The sequence below is a fragment of the Peromyscus leucopus genome, unplaced genomic scaffold (genome assembly GCF_004664715.2).
Source record: "Peromyscus leucopus breed LL Stock unplaced genomic scaffold, UCI_PerLeu_2.1 scaffold_510, whole genome shotgun sequence".
Taxonomy (NCBI): domain Eukaryota; kingdom Metazoa; phylum Chordata; class Mammalia; order Rodentia; family Cricetidae; genus Peromyscus; species Peromyscus leucopus.
Genome location: NW_023505410.1, coordinates 94232 through 112345, shown reverse-complemented (window position 1 = coordinate 112345; position 18114 = coordinate 94232). Strand labels below are relative to the sequence as shown.

The window sequence follows — 18114 nt, the reverse complement described above, 5'->3', positions numbered from 1 at the left end:
ATTAGCAAGAAAGAGGAGGGGTTATATGAGCAAGAATTGTTGAAACCAAGGTTGGATAAAGCACAGGGACAAATAGCCAAAGGAATGGAAACATTACAACTGGAAAGGCGGCCCCAACTGGATCAGGCCTCTGAATAGGTGAGACAGTTGATTGGCTTGATCTGTTTGGGAGGCATCTAGGCAGTGATACCAGGTCCTGGGCTCCTTGCATGAGTTAGCTGTTTGAAACCTGAGATTTATGCAGGGACACTTGGCTCAATCTGGGAGGAGGGACTGGACCTGCCTGGACTGAGTCTATCAGGTTGATCTCAGTCCTCGGGGGAGGCCTTGATCTAGAGGAGGTGGAATAGGGGGTGGGCTGGGGGAAGGGGAGGGGGCAGGAAGGGGGAGGAGAAGGGAATCTGTGGCTGTTATGTAGAACTGAATAGTATTGTAAAATAAAATAAAATAAAGAAATAAAAAAGGAAAAATAAATTGATGGGATTTATGAAATTTTATGTAATTTTCAAAGGAGCTACCTATGCTTTTCAGTCTCACTCCATCCTCTCCAATGGTTGTACATTTTCTAAATGATGGCATTTCCAATGTGAGTGAACTAATATGTTTGTGTGTGTGTGTGTGTGTGTGTGTGTGTGTTTGATTTTCATCCTCTGATTACTAAAAAGATGAGAATCTTATGTATCATGTTTAGAGAAGTATCTACAGAAAATGCTTTGTCTGTTTTGGTACATAGATTTATCTTTCATTATTGAAAGTGGAAAATTCTTGTGTGTTGATAGTCATTCTTTAAAATCAGATATATGCTTTTTAAAAATTACCAGCGTTCAGTGTCTGTGCCATGTGTTTCCATCATCTTGACCTCATATTGAAATGATGGAAATAACAGAGGACATGCATATTAAAACAATCACAAAACATTATTCAGTGTGAAGTGATACTATAGACCAGAAATACACTGTTAAGATTGACAGTGGTTCTCATGAATGCAGGTATTTAAAAGCGTCATTATTACCTACAACTTCTTTTTTTTTATATGGTTCAGGAGGAGTTTGGTTGTTAATGGGAATAGCAAAAGTAAATCTTTATTACTGTGCCATAACCTCTTTCTACTGTATATGTCCCATCCTGTATGCCTCTGATTTTCATCACATCCTTTCACAATTATGCGTAAACATACAATGGTAAAAAAAAAACTTCTACTAAAAGTTTGCTTTGAGGATACTTATAACCAGTTCAGACCAATCAGCATCCTACCATCTATCTCCACACACAACTGAGATAGGACTGATAGAATCCAAGTTTAATCATCATTAAGGTAAAAGGAAAAACTCATTCCATAGTTCAGAGTGAAGTGTGGGTGAAGTTTATAGTACAGGTGGGGTCTTACATTACTCCCAGGTCCCTAAGTGCATTGTTGCAGAGTGTGTGTGTGTGTGTGTGTGTGGTGTGTGTGTGTGTGTGTGTGTGTGTGTATGGTGTGTGTGTGGTTGTGTTGTGTATGTGTATGCATAGTACATGCAGTAAGGAATCATAGAAGGTGCATGCACATTGCTTAAAGGAAGTGATGTTCCTGCACCCTAGATTATTCCCTATTTTGTCTGCCTTATTTGAAAATATTTTGTATCATTTTGTGTTTTGTTTTCCGTTAATGGTCTTTTTGAGCACAGACTTCTTAATTTTCTCTGTTTGGGGTTTTGGTTTTAAAGTTAGATTAAAAAAACTAAAATCATATAATCCAAAGTATGAAGGCTTTTTCCTTTCATTACTTTCTCATAAGAGTTTTACAATGCACCTTGGATTTAGCTCTTTTTTAATTTAGAGCTCATTTTTGTATATCAATAAAATGAGTCATTTACATATGACTGTTGATTATTTTCTCAATCTCTTATTAAAAAGTTTCCTTTCTTCAATAGTTGTCTTGGTAGATTTTCCAAGTACCACTTGCTTATAAATACATAGATATATTTTTGGATTTTCAATTCTATTGAATTGAACACATGTCTACCCATTGTGATAGAACTGTGATGTTTAGATTATTATAACTGAATTTCTGAAATTGGACATTGTGTCTGCTAATTTACTCTTTAGAGATTTTTCACCTATTTGATGTCTCTATATTTCAATCTACGTTTATATTTTTTACCTTCTACAAACTCTACTGCTGTTTCCTAAGATTTAACATCTAACTATTCTATCGATTTTCTACTATCATATGAACACAAATATGCCTGAATGTAATTGTGACTGATGTGTAAGGGATGCATTTTTGAAAAATAATACGATCCTTTTTAATTTAATATCATATTCCATTTTCTTTTAATACCTCTGAACTTACAAATGTTGGCTATACAAAAAATATATATTTGTTTAATTTGAGAAGACAGACTCTCACTGTGTAATCCAGTCTGGTCTCAAACTCACAGTGAGTAGTACTATTACAGCCATGCACAACCATTCCTAGAAAAAAATGTCTTTTGAGTTGTTCAACAGTAAGCCTGATGATAGTATGTGTGAAAATCTGAGGCTGTTTGAAAAGCTATTTGATTTTTTTTCACTCTTTGTGGGCTCATCATCCAGCTCCCAAATAATACATGGAGACTTACTCTTACTTACGAATGTCCAGCCTTAGCTTGGGTTGTTTCTAGAGAGCTTCTTAAAGTATCCTGTTTCTCTTTAACTGTGTTGTGCCCCTGGGCTTTTTACTTTTGTTTATTGTATGCATATTTCTTTCCTTCTTACTGTGTGGCTGGGTGGCTGGCTCTTGTGTCCTCCTCTCCTCCTTCTCTTCTTGCTCTTCCCTCTTCTCTAGATTTCTCCTCTTATTTATTCTCTTGCTCACCACCCCTCCTACTTCTCTCTCCTGCCTTGCTATTGGTCATTCAGCTCTTTATTAGACGAATCAGATGTTTTAGACAGGCAAAGTAACACAGCTTTACAGAGTGAAACAAATGCAACATGAAAGACAACAACACATCTTTGTATCATTAAACAAATATTCCACAGCATAAATGAATGTAACGCATCTTAAACTAATATTCCATGACAGGAGAACACTTCTCAGTATTAATCTAATAATGCCTTTGTTCCTGTGCTTAAAAGATCTAGAGCTGAGTTTTTCCAAGTTTGTCTTATTTGTTAGGTGCTTGCCTTTATAATATCATTGTATTTCCATTATTTTGTTCATTTATTAATAGATGGTATTCTTTGCCTCTAATAAGAACTTAAAGCCTAAGATGTTAGGCGTGTAGGTTATGCCATGAAAGATGAAGAGAATATATTCTGTTTCTACTGGGAAAATCAATTAAACAACTTTTAATAAAACAATGCACTAATTCTAGTGAAGTCAATTTATGTGGTCTGAGGAAATAGTTACCATTGTAACATTTACTTGTAAATAACAGCAATCAAAATTTGCTACTATTTAGAGAAAACTAATGTTTTAAGTGTCCTTAAATTCAATAAAAAGTAAAAAAAAATATGAAGAAAAAAAGAAGCTATTCAAATAAATAGCACTAGAATGCTTACTGAAATTCTAAAGTCACTCTTAAAAATAAATCTGGATTGCTATAAAAATAGACATTTCTTGCATAATGAAATGACATGAAATTTAAGCAAAAAACAAAACATCAAGAGCAAATCAAATGCAGTTGAAATATCAAGTTGATAAACTGTACAAATTAAGCTGAAACATTTTTTTCAACGCAGTCATCATGGTAATTATGAACAAAAACCTAAATTCAAGAAGGAATTGTATCTACCCTGATAAAGATTATGAACCAGGAACCCAGGGTGAATTACACATGATAGTCTGATATTTTTCACTTTTTCAAAGCAGAAACAGGCAATGGTACTAATAGTAACATACTACTGAACTAGATGATAGACACAATGCACTGTAACAAAAATAAATAAAAAGGGATGACAAAATTATATTTGTATTAAAAATTATCTAAGTTGAAAATCTTGAGTTAATTCACTAAAAAAATGAAGAACTTCAAGTAAGTGGAAAATACTATATTAGAACATGCTAAATAAATTTCTCCAGTATAGCAAAATTAATTAGAAAACAAGATGAAACATAAATTCCACTCACTAGACTAATCAAGATTTTATTAAGAAATGAGACAGAATTAATGAAAAATGTGTGAGATAAAAGAAAGAAATTATGAACTCTATGAAAACCATCAGAATTGTAAAATGACTAACAAAAGCATGTCTAAATAGTTCAATAGAAACAAATACTTTCTGATTTCAAAAAAGTTGTCGAATTACTACCAATTAAATATAAATATGCTTTAAAAAACACAATTGAAGTCCCCTAAAGATTTTTAAAATAGAAATAAATTGTAATATTCATTCAGAAAAGACAAAAAAAAATCAACAAAGCAATGTTGTTAAATCAGCCCAGTTAGGTGTTATTGAGAATACTAACTATTATAATCCAGCAGTTGAAGCAGTTAACTTGAGGAAGAAAATATAGAAATAGGTCAATGAAGTAAAATTAGAAGCAAAAAAATGCAACATACATAGCATTTTGTGTTTAAAGCTTCATGAGAATGTTTGAAGCCTCTTCTATTGCTGTGCGTAGATATTTCCGAGATCATGAGGTGAAAGTATTTATGATTGGAGCATCATAGAATTAAGAGAGAATGTATTCCAGGCATGACACCTATTGCTACTGACCCTGACTCGGTCATGTATAAGTCATAAGACAGCATGTTATTGCTGTCTTAGTGACTTTCCTATTGTGATAAGACATCATGGCCAAGGCAATCATGACCAAGAAGAAGTTTCTATGATGAGGATGAGAGCTCTCTCTCTCTCCATATGTTTGTGTATACACACACACACACACACACACACACACACACACACACACACACACATATAACACACATACACATATATATGAAGAGTTCAACAAATTGTAACAAATGCTGCTGATATTAGCAGCATGGAGTCAGTGGTAATTTGACAAAAGCTTAGGTAAAAAGGAATCCAACTCACTGATATAAGTATCCTCATGAGAACTAAAAGAAAGACACTTGAAACAGTGTTGTTTTAAAAACATGTAAGCAGAAAAGAAACTAAGGAAATTCTGAACAAAGGGAGATGTGTGCTCATATAATAGAAGGAATTTTCAAGCATTATATGCTGATTGGATGATTAAAAAGAATGTAAACATTAATTTTTGTTTAGACAGTCTCACTGTGTAGCAATTACTAGAGCAACTACTTTGCATGGGCAGGAATTTACCTTCTAGGAGATGATTGAAAATGTTGGCTTAGAGAAAATCATAGTGAATATTGTGATTGCATGCTCTCTTGTGTAGATGAATTCTGTTTCCCCAGGCCAGTAACTGAGCTCTCCTGTAGAAAGAGGAAATGACAGGCCTTTTGAAAATAACAATTATTATCAATCTAATGAATTTGCTTTAAGTTAAACTACCTTCTGGTAAACACACTGCTCTATCCTCTGAATGTCCTGTGGAGAATATCAATAGATATGTATATATGGTTGAATTGCAAATTAGTACAACAAGTACCAGTAAGATAGAAGCTCATAAAAGAAGGTTTCATGATTACAGGATATGGAGTCAAGGTGTTACATGAATCTTAGAGTTTCAGAAACTTCTGTAGGACTTCATGGGTAGAAAATAATCAAACAAGGTCATGAACACAAATAAATCTCTTGTTCATGGATCAGTGGATCAGGAAATCACATTGTTTGATGATAAATCAGAAATCATTGGAGTGTTCTGTCCTTTGGTATGATTCATTTTTCTCTCGATACCAAAATTGATAGTGAAGGTGTACTTGTTCTCATCAAACCTAGTGCCCCATTTTCATTAAGATACAGACTTTTCACCTTCTATTCTGTTCATTGTTTGGGTTTCTGAAGATGAGGAGGTGAAAGTGAATAAAAAATACTTATGGAAACTTAGCTTCCAATTGATCACTGCTTGAGGGCTATTAGGCAATCCTGCTGCTAAGACTTATGTCACCCTACATCATGCAGAGTAAATTATGGTATGGAAATGAAGGAGGAGTGATTATAACCACCAGTAGAGGCTTTCTGAACTAAGAAATATTGAGTACATAGTCAAGGAGCTTTGGAACTGGAACCCTGATGATAAGGAGCACACAGATAGGTGCCTTTCAAGATCTGAGGAAAATATGGATGCTAGGGATCATATGAGACCTCAAGGAGAGATCAATGATGGGAATCAGTAACAGACATTTGACGGGTACAATAAACTATCAAGTGGCTGGGCAAAAATCTGACTTCATGGAAGTATGCATTTAAACTCTAAAAGATGCATCAATCCTTCATTCCCCAAGCAGTTTCAAATACAGAGAACAGGCCAGGAAAGCTATGGAGTAGTTTTCCAAGGGACCCAATCCTCCTCTGAGGAACTCTTTGCACCCACACTTGATGATGACACACAGGATGAACACAGTGCTGGGAAAGAGTAAATGGGGAGAGTGATGTTAGGTTTATCTCTGCTTTTCTTATAACAGATGGTTCTACAAATGTGGGAAGAATAAATGCTTCTTAAAAGCACCCCTGAAACAATATTTAATTTTAAAGAACATATATTACTGAAATTAAGTTGTTAGAATTAAAACCTGTTGGGGTTGGGGATATAGCTCAGTGGTAGAGCACTTACCTAGCAAGCAAGGCCCTGGGTTCGGTCCTCAGCTCTGAAAAAAAAAAAAAAAAAAAAAAAAAAAAGGAATTAAAACAAGTTATAGATCTGTCTAGAAACTGTCATTGTAAGTGGATATAATACTTATTCTTTGTATGTATTAAGGGAAACGCCATTTACTATCTGTCTAAAAACTGTCATTCTACATGGATATGAAGTTTACTTTTAGAAAGTATTAAAGATTAAAGAGCACATACCATTTGTTTTTTGATTATTGTCAACATGATGTATGGCTCATACGTATTATTTAGTTTAGTATTTGATAACCTGAGGAGTTGAATATAAGTATTTCTACTTCACAGAAACTCATTGACGCAACACAACAATTAATATTTGATGAAAGATATACAGCTTTTTATTTAAAATTATTTCTTTTTTAATTAGCAAAATTGTTCATATTTGGGGGACAGGAGAGATGGTTCAGCAATTAAGAGCACATGCTGCTCTTGTAGAGAGCGCAGATCAGGTCCCATCACCAGCATGACTCCTAATAACCACCATAACTCCAGGTCCACAGGATCCAACTCCCTCTCCAGGCCTCCACAGGTATTGCACATATATGTGGTGCATAGATAAACATGCAGGCCAACCACTCATGCATTTAAAAAATTTAATAATTTTTTTTAAAAAATGACACTTATTTGTAAGGATAACATTAGGATTAAAGCATAAAACAGACACTTTCATTTCAGAATTCACGGTCTTAACTGATCTTCTGAGTTTCTATCATTCATAGGGTGAAATACTTTTTAAAAGGCGCCTATAACCTTGTACTATTTACTCACAGCTGTGACTCAATAAGCATTGCATTCACACAACATCCATGTTTTCAGTTTGTGTTAAGAAAATTGCTAATACATTGTCTGATGATTCTTCTACAGCACCGTTAGTAACAATAATACAACAGTCAACTCACTGTAAGACACTAACGAAGCTACCATATCCTACAGGAATATTTTTTTAGGCAGTAGGAAAGTTAAACTTAAATTCCCAGTCTCATGTCACAATCTCCTTAAGTTTTAAAGTAAACAGTCAAGACAAAAATTATATAACACGCACATACTATCTTTTGGTTTGGGCCTATAAGTAAAATAAAATCATGAAATAAATAAATAGATAAATAAATAAATAAATAAATTTATTTTACTATTTTTGAAAGAAATTTTCCAGTCTTCCTTTATTACTAATTTAAAACTTAGAAATATGCATTATTGTGGTGCAGGACATAGGAAGGGAGCCTGTGCAATCACACACACTGGGGCCAGAGGACAGCTTCCTGGAGTCAGTTCTCGTTCCATCATTATGCAGTTCCAGGTATTGAAATCAGGCTGGCGAAGCAAGGCTTTTACCTACTGAGCTATTGTACTGCTCCCCCATATTTATTTATTAATTTATTTTTATTACATTTTTGCTTATATTTTTTACAGCCTTTTGTATGCATGCATATGTATGGCACAATGCCACGGTATGTGGTTGGAAGGTAGAGGACAGCAACTTATAGAAGGTTGGTTCTCTTATGCCCTATTTCTTGGGATCAGACTCAGGTCTTCCAGACTGGAACATGCACCTGTACCTGCTGAGCCATTCATCTGCCCTATGTATTATTTATTTTCTTTTAGCTTCTGGTATGGCATAATATGTCAGCATTGAGGTATCACAGTCAATTGAATGACTGGCCCTCCTAAATAGTTGCTCTGAGTTCTAAGAAGGAATTCTCAATCAACTGTGCCTGTCCTTCAATAAGATTATAATTGAAAGAACGTCTATCTGCCTGAGATGTTATCCATATTTTCAGACATCTCCCCACAAACAAGGCTTTCAAATGGTCATACAACACCACAAGTTTGTATTGTTTATCTTATATTAGGATTAACAAGCTGAGCTAAAAATCTGCTGAGAAGTGTGACTTTCACAGTCAATTCCTCACCTTCAGTTTTATTCCTGAGTCACTTGCAGTGAGGTTAATGTAGGAAGGCATTTGCAATAAACAGTGTAACATACTCCTGAGACCTCAGAGTTATTTCAAATATTGGGACTAATTCCTGGTGAGATGTGAGAAACCAAACAAAAATCTCCCACAATTAAACAATGGGGGTATGAGTCCCTAAAAGATGGAAATGTTCTGTATTAAAAGATGGTGATATTGGCTATGTTCTGTGGAAAAACAAATACATACATGATTTGAATGTACATAGGACATACACTTTGGTCCTGTGCAGGACCACAGCTTCATGAGAAACACATCATGAGATGTCTGAAGAAAACATGAGAGGATGGTGAAGAAATGGTTTCAAGCTCTCTACAATCTATTAATATTAAATGTCCTCTATGAGAGAAAAGTAGGTAGTGATTATAGGGCTGTTAATGGAGAAATTCCACGGAGTCCAATTGCAGGTCCAAGAGTTTATTCAGGGTTTAACACACAACAAGAACAATTGAGTTGATCGAGGATTTCAGGCGGGCGAGGTCCAACGCGGTTCTCTGGAGAACTCTGCCTTGGTCCGCAGCACCAGCATGCAAGACCACGAGGTAGCCAAGGGAGCCTGAGCAAGTATTCATCCCAGGTTTTAAGGGGTCCCAGTCTCGGCCACGCCCCAAGAGGGGCAGGTGCCTAGAAGTTACCTGCTGCCTAATAGGGGCGGTGCTTCAGGATACAGACAACCACCTTTACAGGCTATAGTGACGATGGAGTTTCTTTAAAGGTGACATAATCTGTTGCTTTAGGTTGGAAATTTTGCTTTGCAGGTGTTCACTTGGCACTATAACAGAAAGAAGTTATGAGAGGACCGAAGACTCATCCTTTTGGAGACTCTCACAGCTTTGGAGAATGGGCTGCTTCTCAGTGTTAGTACTTTTCACTCTTCACAATTTCGTTGTGCTACCCGTGTGCTTAAGTTGTATAAAAAATCACCTGTATTTAATAAGCATTATTTACTAGCTTATTTACTCTATCAGGTCTTTCTTCTTTTTATATAGATTTGTTCTGTCGTCTTTGCTCATATCTTCCTAATTTCTTTCCAGACAATTTCATTTTCACTGAGAGCCTAGAAATACAGATTTTTAAATTACCCAGGCAATTAAAATGGTGACATGCAATATACTCTCAGTAAGAGTAACAGTTACTGTTTTATTGTCATTAATTCTCTAAATGATGTGATGAAAATGTCCTTCCTCATCTATTAGGGCTATACATATCTAGTGGAAAATAAGGTCTTACAAAATTATGCTTTGCTTCTGTTAATTTTATGTTTATTTATTTATGGAGTTGTGTGTGTTGTGTGTGTGTGTGTGTGTGCCTGTGCCCACAAGCTTAGCATTGCATCCATGTGGAAGTCAGAGGACAATTTGTGGGTGTCTGAAACTACTTTTACCACGTGGATTCCAGGGACCTAGCTCAGGCAGCCAGGCTTGGCATCAAGCACCTTTACCTGCTGACCCATCATACCTCAAATACACAGGCTTCAAATGTCCAAGTCAGCGGTTATTGATAAATATACTGACTAATGAAATCAGTGTCATAATCCAGATGCAGAACATTTTTACCCCCCAAAAGATTCTGGCACATGTCAGCTTCTCAATACTCTTGCCCAAAGGCTACTTCCACCTCTACTGTGACAGATTGTGTTGATTATCCATCTTTCCTTCAATTATCACCAACAGCTTAAGGCAGTCCTTTAAAATTCATTTTTTCATTGCATTTTTCTCAATTTTATTTTTATTTTATTATTTCTGAATCCCATATTTCTGGATTTTGTTAATTATTATCACAAAATGAGAATTGCTAGGAAACAAACTTCAGGCTGGATAACAGAGGTGTAGCGTACTTCTTAAGAGAGCTGGGTGACAATTTTAGGAACATAAATACCATTTTTGGCAACATTGAAAAGAAAATGTAAAGATAAGTGGTTATAAGACTCAGATATTCTTGTTGCTGTGACAAAATATCTGATGGAAAAATCCTGAAGGACAAAGGATCTCCTTGGCTGGCTGTATCAGTGTGTACAGTCCATGGTAGAGATGGCCAGGTGATGGGACAGGCTTAGTCCACAATGTCAAGGGCTGTGCTTGCTTCTCACATTTTAGCAGACCAGGAGCTCTAACACACGTCTGCTAGCTGAGTCCCATTTTCAAAAAGTTGTACAGTTTCCTCATCTGGTGAACAATATATATTCACCCATGGAAACATTTCATATTCACGCCATAACAACCTGGTGGGTGTAGATAAACAAGACAGCAACAGTCTGGACACATTAAACAGAAGTAGATAGTTATTGACCTGGGAAAGACAAGTGGAAATATTTAGATTATGTAGTAGGTGTAAAGATCTGTTCCAATATCAAAGTGCCAAGAAATAATATTATCTTATTGTTTCTACTTAATGGAAGAACTTTGAAATATAATATATTCAATTTAACAGACTTTAAAGCATGCATATATTTATTCATTTCGGAGTCCCAGTATGGATGCAGATACTGAATTCTTTCTTCATATCTTAGCAGTATGTATTTGTTTGACTAGTAAATTTTCAAGGTACATGAGCATGATAATTAAGTACCTAAGTCAAGTTGTAAATTACTTCTTTCCATAAGAAAGAGAACATTTATATTCCCCTTCCCCCGTGAAATACTTATATAATAGCTGTTCTAATCATACAGCATATAACTTTTCAAAAGGCTTCTTCTTTTTATTCCCATGGCACATTCTAATGAAAGAAACATGTACATTTTAGTATATTATCTAAATAATGTTACTTTTTAAAAACCATCAGTGCCAAGTCAGAATCTTTGTCAATATTCTGAGAGTGAAATACACACACACACACACACACACACACACACACACACACACACTTCCAGAATTTAAGAAAATGCTTTTTTTCCAGAGTTAAAAACCTATCTAGAAAGCCTTCCATGGTTTGTTTTAGAAGGAAATTACAAAGTCTAAAGTTCTTTCTTTTTCTAAGCTTAGAGAACATATGTGCAGAGCATTTATTGCCTTTTTTGATATGACTCAGCTCGTGCTTTTTTTTCTTTCAGATGTAATCTGCAGTTTTTAACTCAAAATCTCATGTTCTTTCCTTTCTGCCCTTTGGTGCAGTATTGATGTCCAGTGAGTATTGGTGATGGATATGTAATGTCCACTGTACCTTATGTTGGGTAAAGATTTCTTCATGATTAATGCAATCATTCCATATAAAACCTCCTACTGGTTTTGTATAGGTTAAAAACTATTATGAGAAAGGATACTGGATTAACCACCCAGAACTGACACATCTTCTTAGGACACCACACATCATGAGGAATACTGATATTCCTCTCACAAATTTTATGGCTCAGCCAATGCCCCCAATTGCTAGGGAATCTGCTGCTGTACCCACATGTAGCTATTCTTGGCAGAGCAATCTCTATAAATAGTAGCAGTTATCAACAATAAACAAAGCAATAAGAAGTCAATCTTTCTAAAAACAATAGATCTTTCATTTAAAAATAGAATCAATATTGTAACAACTACATGAGTAGTGAGACCTATTAGGATTTTAAGCTCATTTAATTATTTATAATTCTTTAGAAATATGTAGCATACATGATAAGAACTGTTCTTGACATGAAAAGAAAATCTAGCATAAAATATTTTTAGAAATATCCTTTATGAGAATATGGATTGTTGCAAATTACTCAGGGGTTTACACAAAGATGATTGTTGTAGAATAATTGCATACATTTCTTAGTATATTTTATTTCTATTATGCTTGGCTTACACATTCACATCATTATAATAACTCTTAAAGATAAGTAATGAAAATAGGACTGTCTGTTATAAAGATGGAAGCATCTAAGCTTTAAAATAAGTGATTAATTTAAGATCCTATTTTAAAAAATCCTATAATAAAAATGATTGGCATAAAGACACACCAAAAGTCTCATGATGTGATTTTCACAATTTCATTTTAATTTTAATAGCCATCATTTACTTAAGGAACTGTGTTTTGTCAAGATAATTTCTCTATCTAGATTTAGGAAAAATACTAGGACAAGTGCCTTGTGGAAATTTTGTGTGTGTATATGTGTGTAAAGAAACCAGAAGTCAATGTTTGATGCTGTCTTAGAGTTACTATTGCTGTGAAGGGACACTATGACCATGGCAGCTCTTATGAATGAAGGTATTTAACTGGGGCTGGCTTACAGGTAGAGGTTTAGCCCATGGCAAGAAGCATGGCTAACACACAGGGAGACATGGTGCTACTGAGACAGCTGGGAGGTCTACATCTGGGTCCAAAGGCAGCAGGAAGAGGGTAAGCTGCCTGGCTTGAGCTTCTGAAAACTCAAAGTGTGCCCTTCAGTGACACACTTCATCTAACAAGGCCACACCTACTCCAACAAGGTCACATCTCCTAATAGTGCCATTCCCTATTGGTTTATGGGTTCCATTTTCTTTCTTTCTTTTTATTTATTTATTTATTTATTTTTTTTGTTTTTCGAGACAGGGTTTCTCTGTGTAGCTTTGTGCCTTTCCTGGGACTCACTTGGTAGCCCAGGCTGGCCTCGAACTCACAGAGATCCGCCTGGCTCTGCCTCCCGAGTGCTGGGATTAAAGGCGTGCACCACCACTGCCTGGGTTCCATTTTCATTCAAACCACCGAAGGTGCCCTTTTCAGCATTTTGACCTCATGTTTTGAGGAAGTGACTTTCACTGATTCAGCTAGACTGGCTAGCCAGCAAATTTCAAAGATCCTTTTGTCTCTACCTCCCCAGGGCTGAAATTGTAAGAGACAGTCACTCACTACTGCACCTAGATTTATATCTGGATCCTGGATATCTGAAATCAATTTGCCATGCTTCTGTGGCAAGCATCTCATTGACGAGTCTCCTTCGAGCTCTCACCATGGAGTTTATATTTCATCTGTCACTCTACTTGTGTAGTTATACAGGTTGAAAAATGCTTTAAAAGACTTACAAGACAAATTTAAAGCATTAAGTGGGATGATATTTAATCAATAATATATCTAAAATAATTTCTAAGACAATTTCCAGTGGTGTTTTATCTTAGACTTTCCAAATTATGTTTAAGTGTATTTTAATTTTTTTCATTTTGATTTTTTGTTTAATTATTTCTTGAGAATTTCAATCATGAGTGCTATATTTACATGAGTTGTCCCTGCTCTTTCCTTCTTCCAACTCCTCCCACACCCTCCACATCAACTCTTCTAAAAAAATTGGCCTCTTTTTCTTTAATTGTTATTATTATACATTACATATAATTGTAGTGGGTAGCCATTCCAGCTCTTGATCTGGAAGTTCCAACCTTCATTGAGGCTTTGGTAACTGTCATGCCTACAAGGCGGGGTCAAGAGAAGACCCGAAGACCCGAGATCTGGATGCGCAGCTCTGTTGGTTCCTGGAACCTGGACACTGGAGGTAGACTGATCAGAGTTCTCCAGAGAACACCACCAGACTGCGCTACACCTTTCGCAGACCCTGTTACCTATCCTTTCACTTGTGAGTTACCCACAAAATAAACCTCCCTTTTAACTACGTGGAGTTGCCTTAATAATTTCACCAATATATAACCTATTCAATGTTGCTCATATATATATATATATATATATATATATATATATATATATATATATATCATACATATATGTATATATATATATATAACATACATATATGTAAGACATATACACATAAACGCACGTGTACACACACAATATATGCTGTTATGTAGAAGTCGATCCTTCTGCGACCTTCCCCATCTACTCAGACATGTCAACTGGTGCTGTCATTTCAATTTTTGTTTTTCAAAGACTATTTAAAAAGTAACCTGCAAGCCCTGATAACTTCCATCAATTACATTTAGCATACTACAGACACTAGCCATTTCTGATGTCAGCATTTTTTAAACCACATTTGAGGCTATGTTTTTGCTTTGTATTGTTTCTATGCCATCAAAGTTCAGGTATGCAGATGGAGAGTGAACACATGTTTTCAGCTAAGTTTAGCCAAGTGTGAATAGATTAAGCTACATAATATCTAAAGTCAGTTGAACATAATCTTTATATAAATTATCATTAAAATGTTTATATATGAATCAATCTATAATTTAGCACCTTTCTTAGCTAATGTTAACTCTAATTAGCTAAATACTCTTCAAACATAAAACCTACATAACTAATTTGGGAAAATATGTGTGATAGATTATCAAATTGATTTCACTTAGTAGAAATATTTTAAACAAATTTTGGGGTATCAGAAAGAATATTTGCCCAAGCAACATGAATTCTTGGTCTTAATTGAACTCACTTGTTACATAATTAATTGATAAAAATTAAATGCATTTCAAAAAGCATCAGGTCTTACTTAGTGAGCCAGAGTTACCTAATATGTCTAATGAGAAATGAATCTTAGCCAAGCATGGGTTGGAGGATCACATGAAGACTCAAGCTATGGACAGTTTATTCCAAACAATCAGACTTTTTATACTCTTAAATGAAACAGAATAGAAAGGCAGTTGCCAGCATCAATACAACAGTACTTGCCAGTTCCTAATATATTAGTGAGCTATACAGAGTATATAAGATTAGTGTCTAAGACTAATAATCCAGCCAACCTTCTATATGCTTCTTTGACTTCTAGAGCACACAGAGAAACACAAGGTGACCTGAATCCTTCACTCCCTGGGGTGGTGGTGCCTCTGTTTCTCAGGAGCTGAAAAGCATGCAATGCCCCAGGAGCCATGCAATCTAACCTAAAAAACTATGATTATATGTTCAAGTTTTATCAACATTGATTATAAACATATCATCTCTGTATTGCTTTTCTAAGTTGATATCTTACAAACTTATGAGTACTTGAAACAGATTTGGGTAAAAATGCATCTTTTATTTTCATGTGAAATATCTCAAAGCCAATTAAAAATCTCTGGAGTCTTCTGACTAAAGAAACATTTGGAAAACACAAACTTGACCTTCCAACATGATTACCTATGGCAGATTTTGATTTGTTACTTGTTCTTTTCAACCAGAATGTAGATGGGCGTACTTGAGGAAAGACTTAGCTCAGGCAGTTATGAAACTAAGTCATCTTGTACGATCATTCATTGGAAGAGGAACTCTATGTTTCCCTCATACAGATGAGGAATGAATAAAAACATTTAAGGATAGAATTATTTCTTTATATCCTTTAAAAGTCTTTTAGAACAAAAGACAGAGAATTTAGTGTATGGCAGTATCTTAACGCCAAGCCACCTGCGTCCTCCAAGAAGCAGGAAGTTCTACAATCTATCAAATGGTCTGGTTCTCTTTGCTGACATTTGATAATGGTACAATTTTCCCTCCACCGCCTTCCACTCCACTCACCTACTTTCCTCAATTTCATCAGAGGTTTGGGAGTTCTGTAATCATTTTCCAGATAGTGCATTCTGGTTTCCCAGAATGATGCACAAAGCTGAGCACAGTTGTCTAAATGAGTTCCCACAAAGGCAAGCACTCTGTCATCACTGCAAATGGGAGTCATTATGTGGGGAATAGGATCCAAATGAAACGACCATTAGCAGATATATCTTGAGTAACACAGTGATTTCCTAGCTTGTGGACCTTCTCTGTGGTCTCCTTCCACAGTTAAAAGTGCAGTTTCAGAGTTCTAATTCTTTCGGTTTACATGTTAAATAAAACTTTTATAACTATGTTGTTATTTTCTCATTCACTATGTGCCAAGATATGATCAAAGAAGATAAAAATGTTCACATACCTGGCAGAGGGATACCATGGCCATGAAGGTTGTTTTCCAAGGATAAGTTTCTTCCATGGCATTAGAGATGCATTGACGATCCTTATGATTTTTCACAAATAGAGGAAACTTGACAAAATAATTTGTAGTAATGGAGGACTGTATTTGCCTTTTCCCCTAAGTTAAAACAGGGGAGAAAACATTCAGATTTTGACTCAGGCTGGCATAAATCCCACACTCCATACTTTTAGCATTAATTAGCCCACGCAACTGTCATAGTTACACATAGTTTAATCAGAAGGTTATTCATTAATCATTGAAAAATATTTAGCTTGGATTTGCTCTCTGCTAAAACATTTATAATTTTTTTCATTAATGTGAAAACAAATAACTCAGAGTAAAATTTATATTTCAGTGAGGTTAGCAAGTAAATGCTATATGTACTAAATGCAATAGTCTATCTATTGCATTGAGCTTGCCTACCAGTTTGCTAGCCCTGGTGAAGGAGAAAGAGGACGGTTTAATACAACATAGTCTTACTTAATACCTTATTCAAGTCATGATAACTCTGTCTTCTTCACTATTGTACTTTATATGATTTTCTGAAATATATATAAAAATCATTATGAGCCTGCTGTTGTTTGTGTTTCTTCTTTTGGGGACCCACCACCCAGCTCCCAAATAAATCACACATGGAGGCTTATTCTTATTTATAAATGCCCAGCCTTAGCTTGGCTTCTTTCTTGCCAGCTTTAAGCTTTCCTTAACTTAAATTAAGCCATCTACCTTTTGCCTCTGGGCTCTTCCTTTTTCTTACTACTGTGAATCTTACTTTTACCCCATGCCGTGCTGTGTAGTTGGGTGCCTGGCTCCAGGTGTCTTCCTCCTTCTCTGACTACTTCCTTTTCTCTCCTCTCTCAGATTTCTCCTTCTATTTATCCTCTCTGTCTGTCAGCCCTGGCTATCCTTTCTCCTGCCTTGCTATTGGCCATTCAGTTCTTTATTAGACCATCAGGTGCTTTAGACAGGCACAGTCATACAACTTCACAGAGTTAAATGCAATATAAACAAAAGTAACACACCTAAAAATAATATTCTACAATATAAACCTTCCTTATTTGTTCTTCTGGTTTAAATATCTAGGCAACTTCTTTATTTTCTCTTATACATAATCATCTTTATCCATATCTTATGGTAACACTGAGTAAGATATTTAAAAACGTGTGAATCTACCCTGCTGGACATCATAAATCCATCTTGCTCCTATTTGAAAATACACACTGAAAATTCCCTCAGTTTTCCAGTTCATTTTCTCCCATTCTCTATGGCTTCTTCGTCATTTTCTCCTCCCTCAAACCTCACACCCTTGTGTTTATCTCATCTAGTTAATTTATTTGTAACATAGAATCCAGGAGCTAGAAAGGCTTTGCAACTGGAAAACATACACTTCTCTGAATCAGGACTCATCTCTTCATAGTTCTCTTCCGTTCAAATGGTAGAGGAGTCCCCTGCCCTCTATTTCAGGTCATTTTTATCACTTAATTCTGGATTCACTATTCTTCCTACTTTGGTCTTCCTTATATTTTCAATCTTTTCCTGCTGGTTTTTCAATGAAACAAACTCATCTGCCCATGTGGTGTTCTTGCAGGAAACAGTTACCACCCTGTCTTCTTGAAC

General features: G+C 35.6%; 1 non-coding gene across 1 annotated transcript; it reads left to right on the top strand.

Moving 5' to 3' along the window:
* The first annotated feature begins 16450 nt into the window (after positions 1 to 16450).
* On the top strand, positions 16451 to 16617 carry LOC114701185. Its single transcript, XR_003735794.1, has one exon. It is a non-coding gene; the product is annotated as a U1 spliceosomal RNA (small nuclear RNA).
* Positions 16618 to 18114: the final 1497 nt, after the last annotated feature.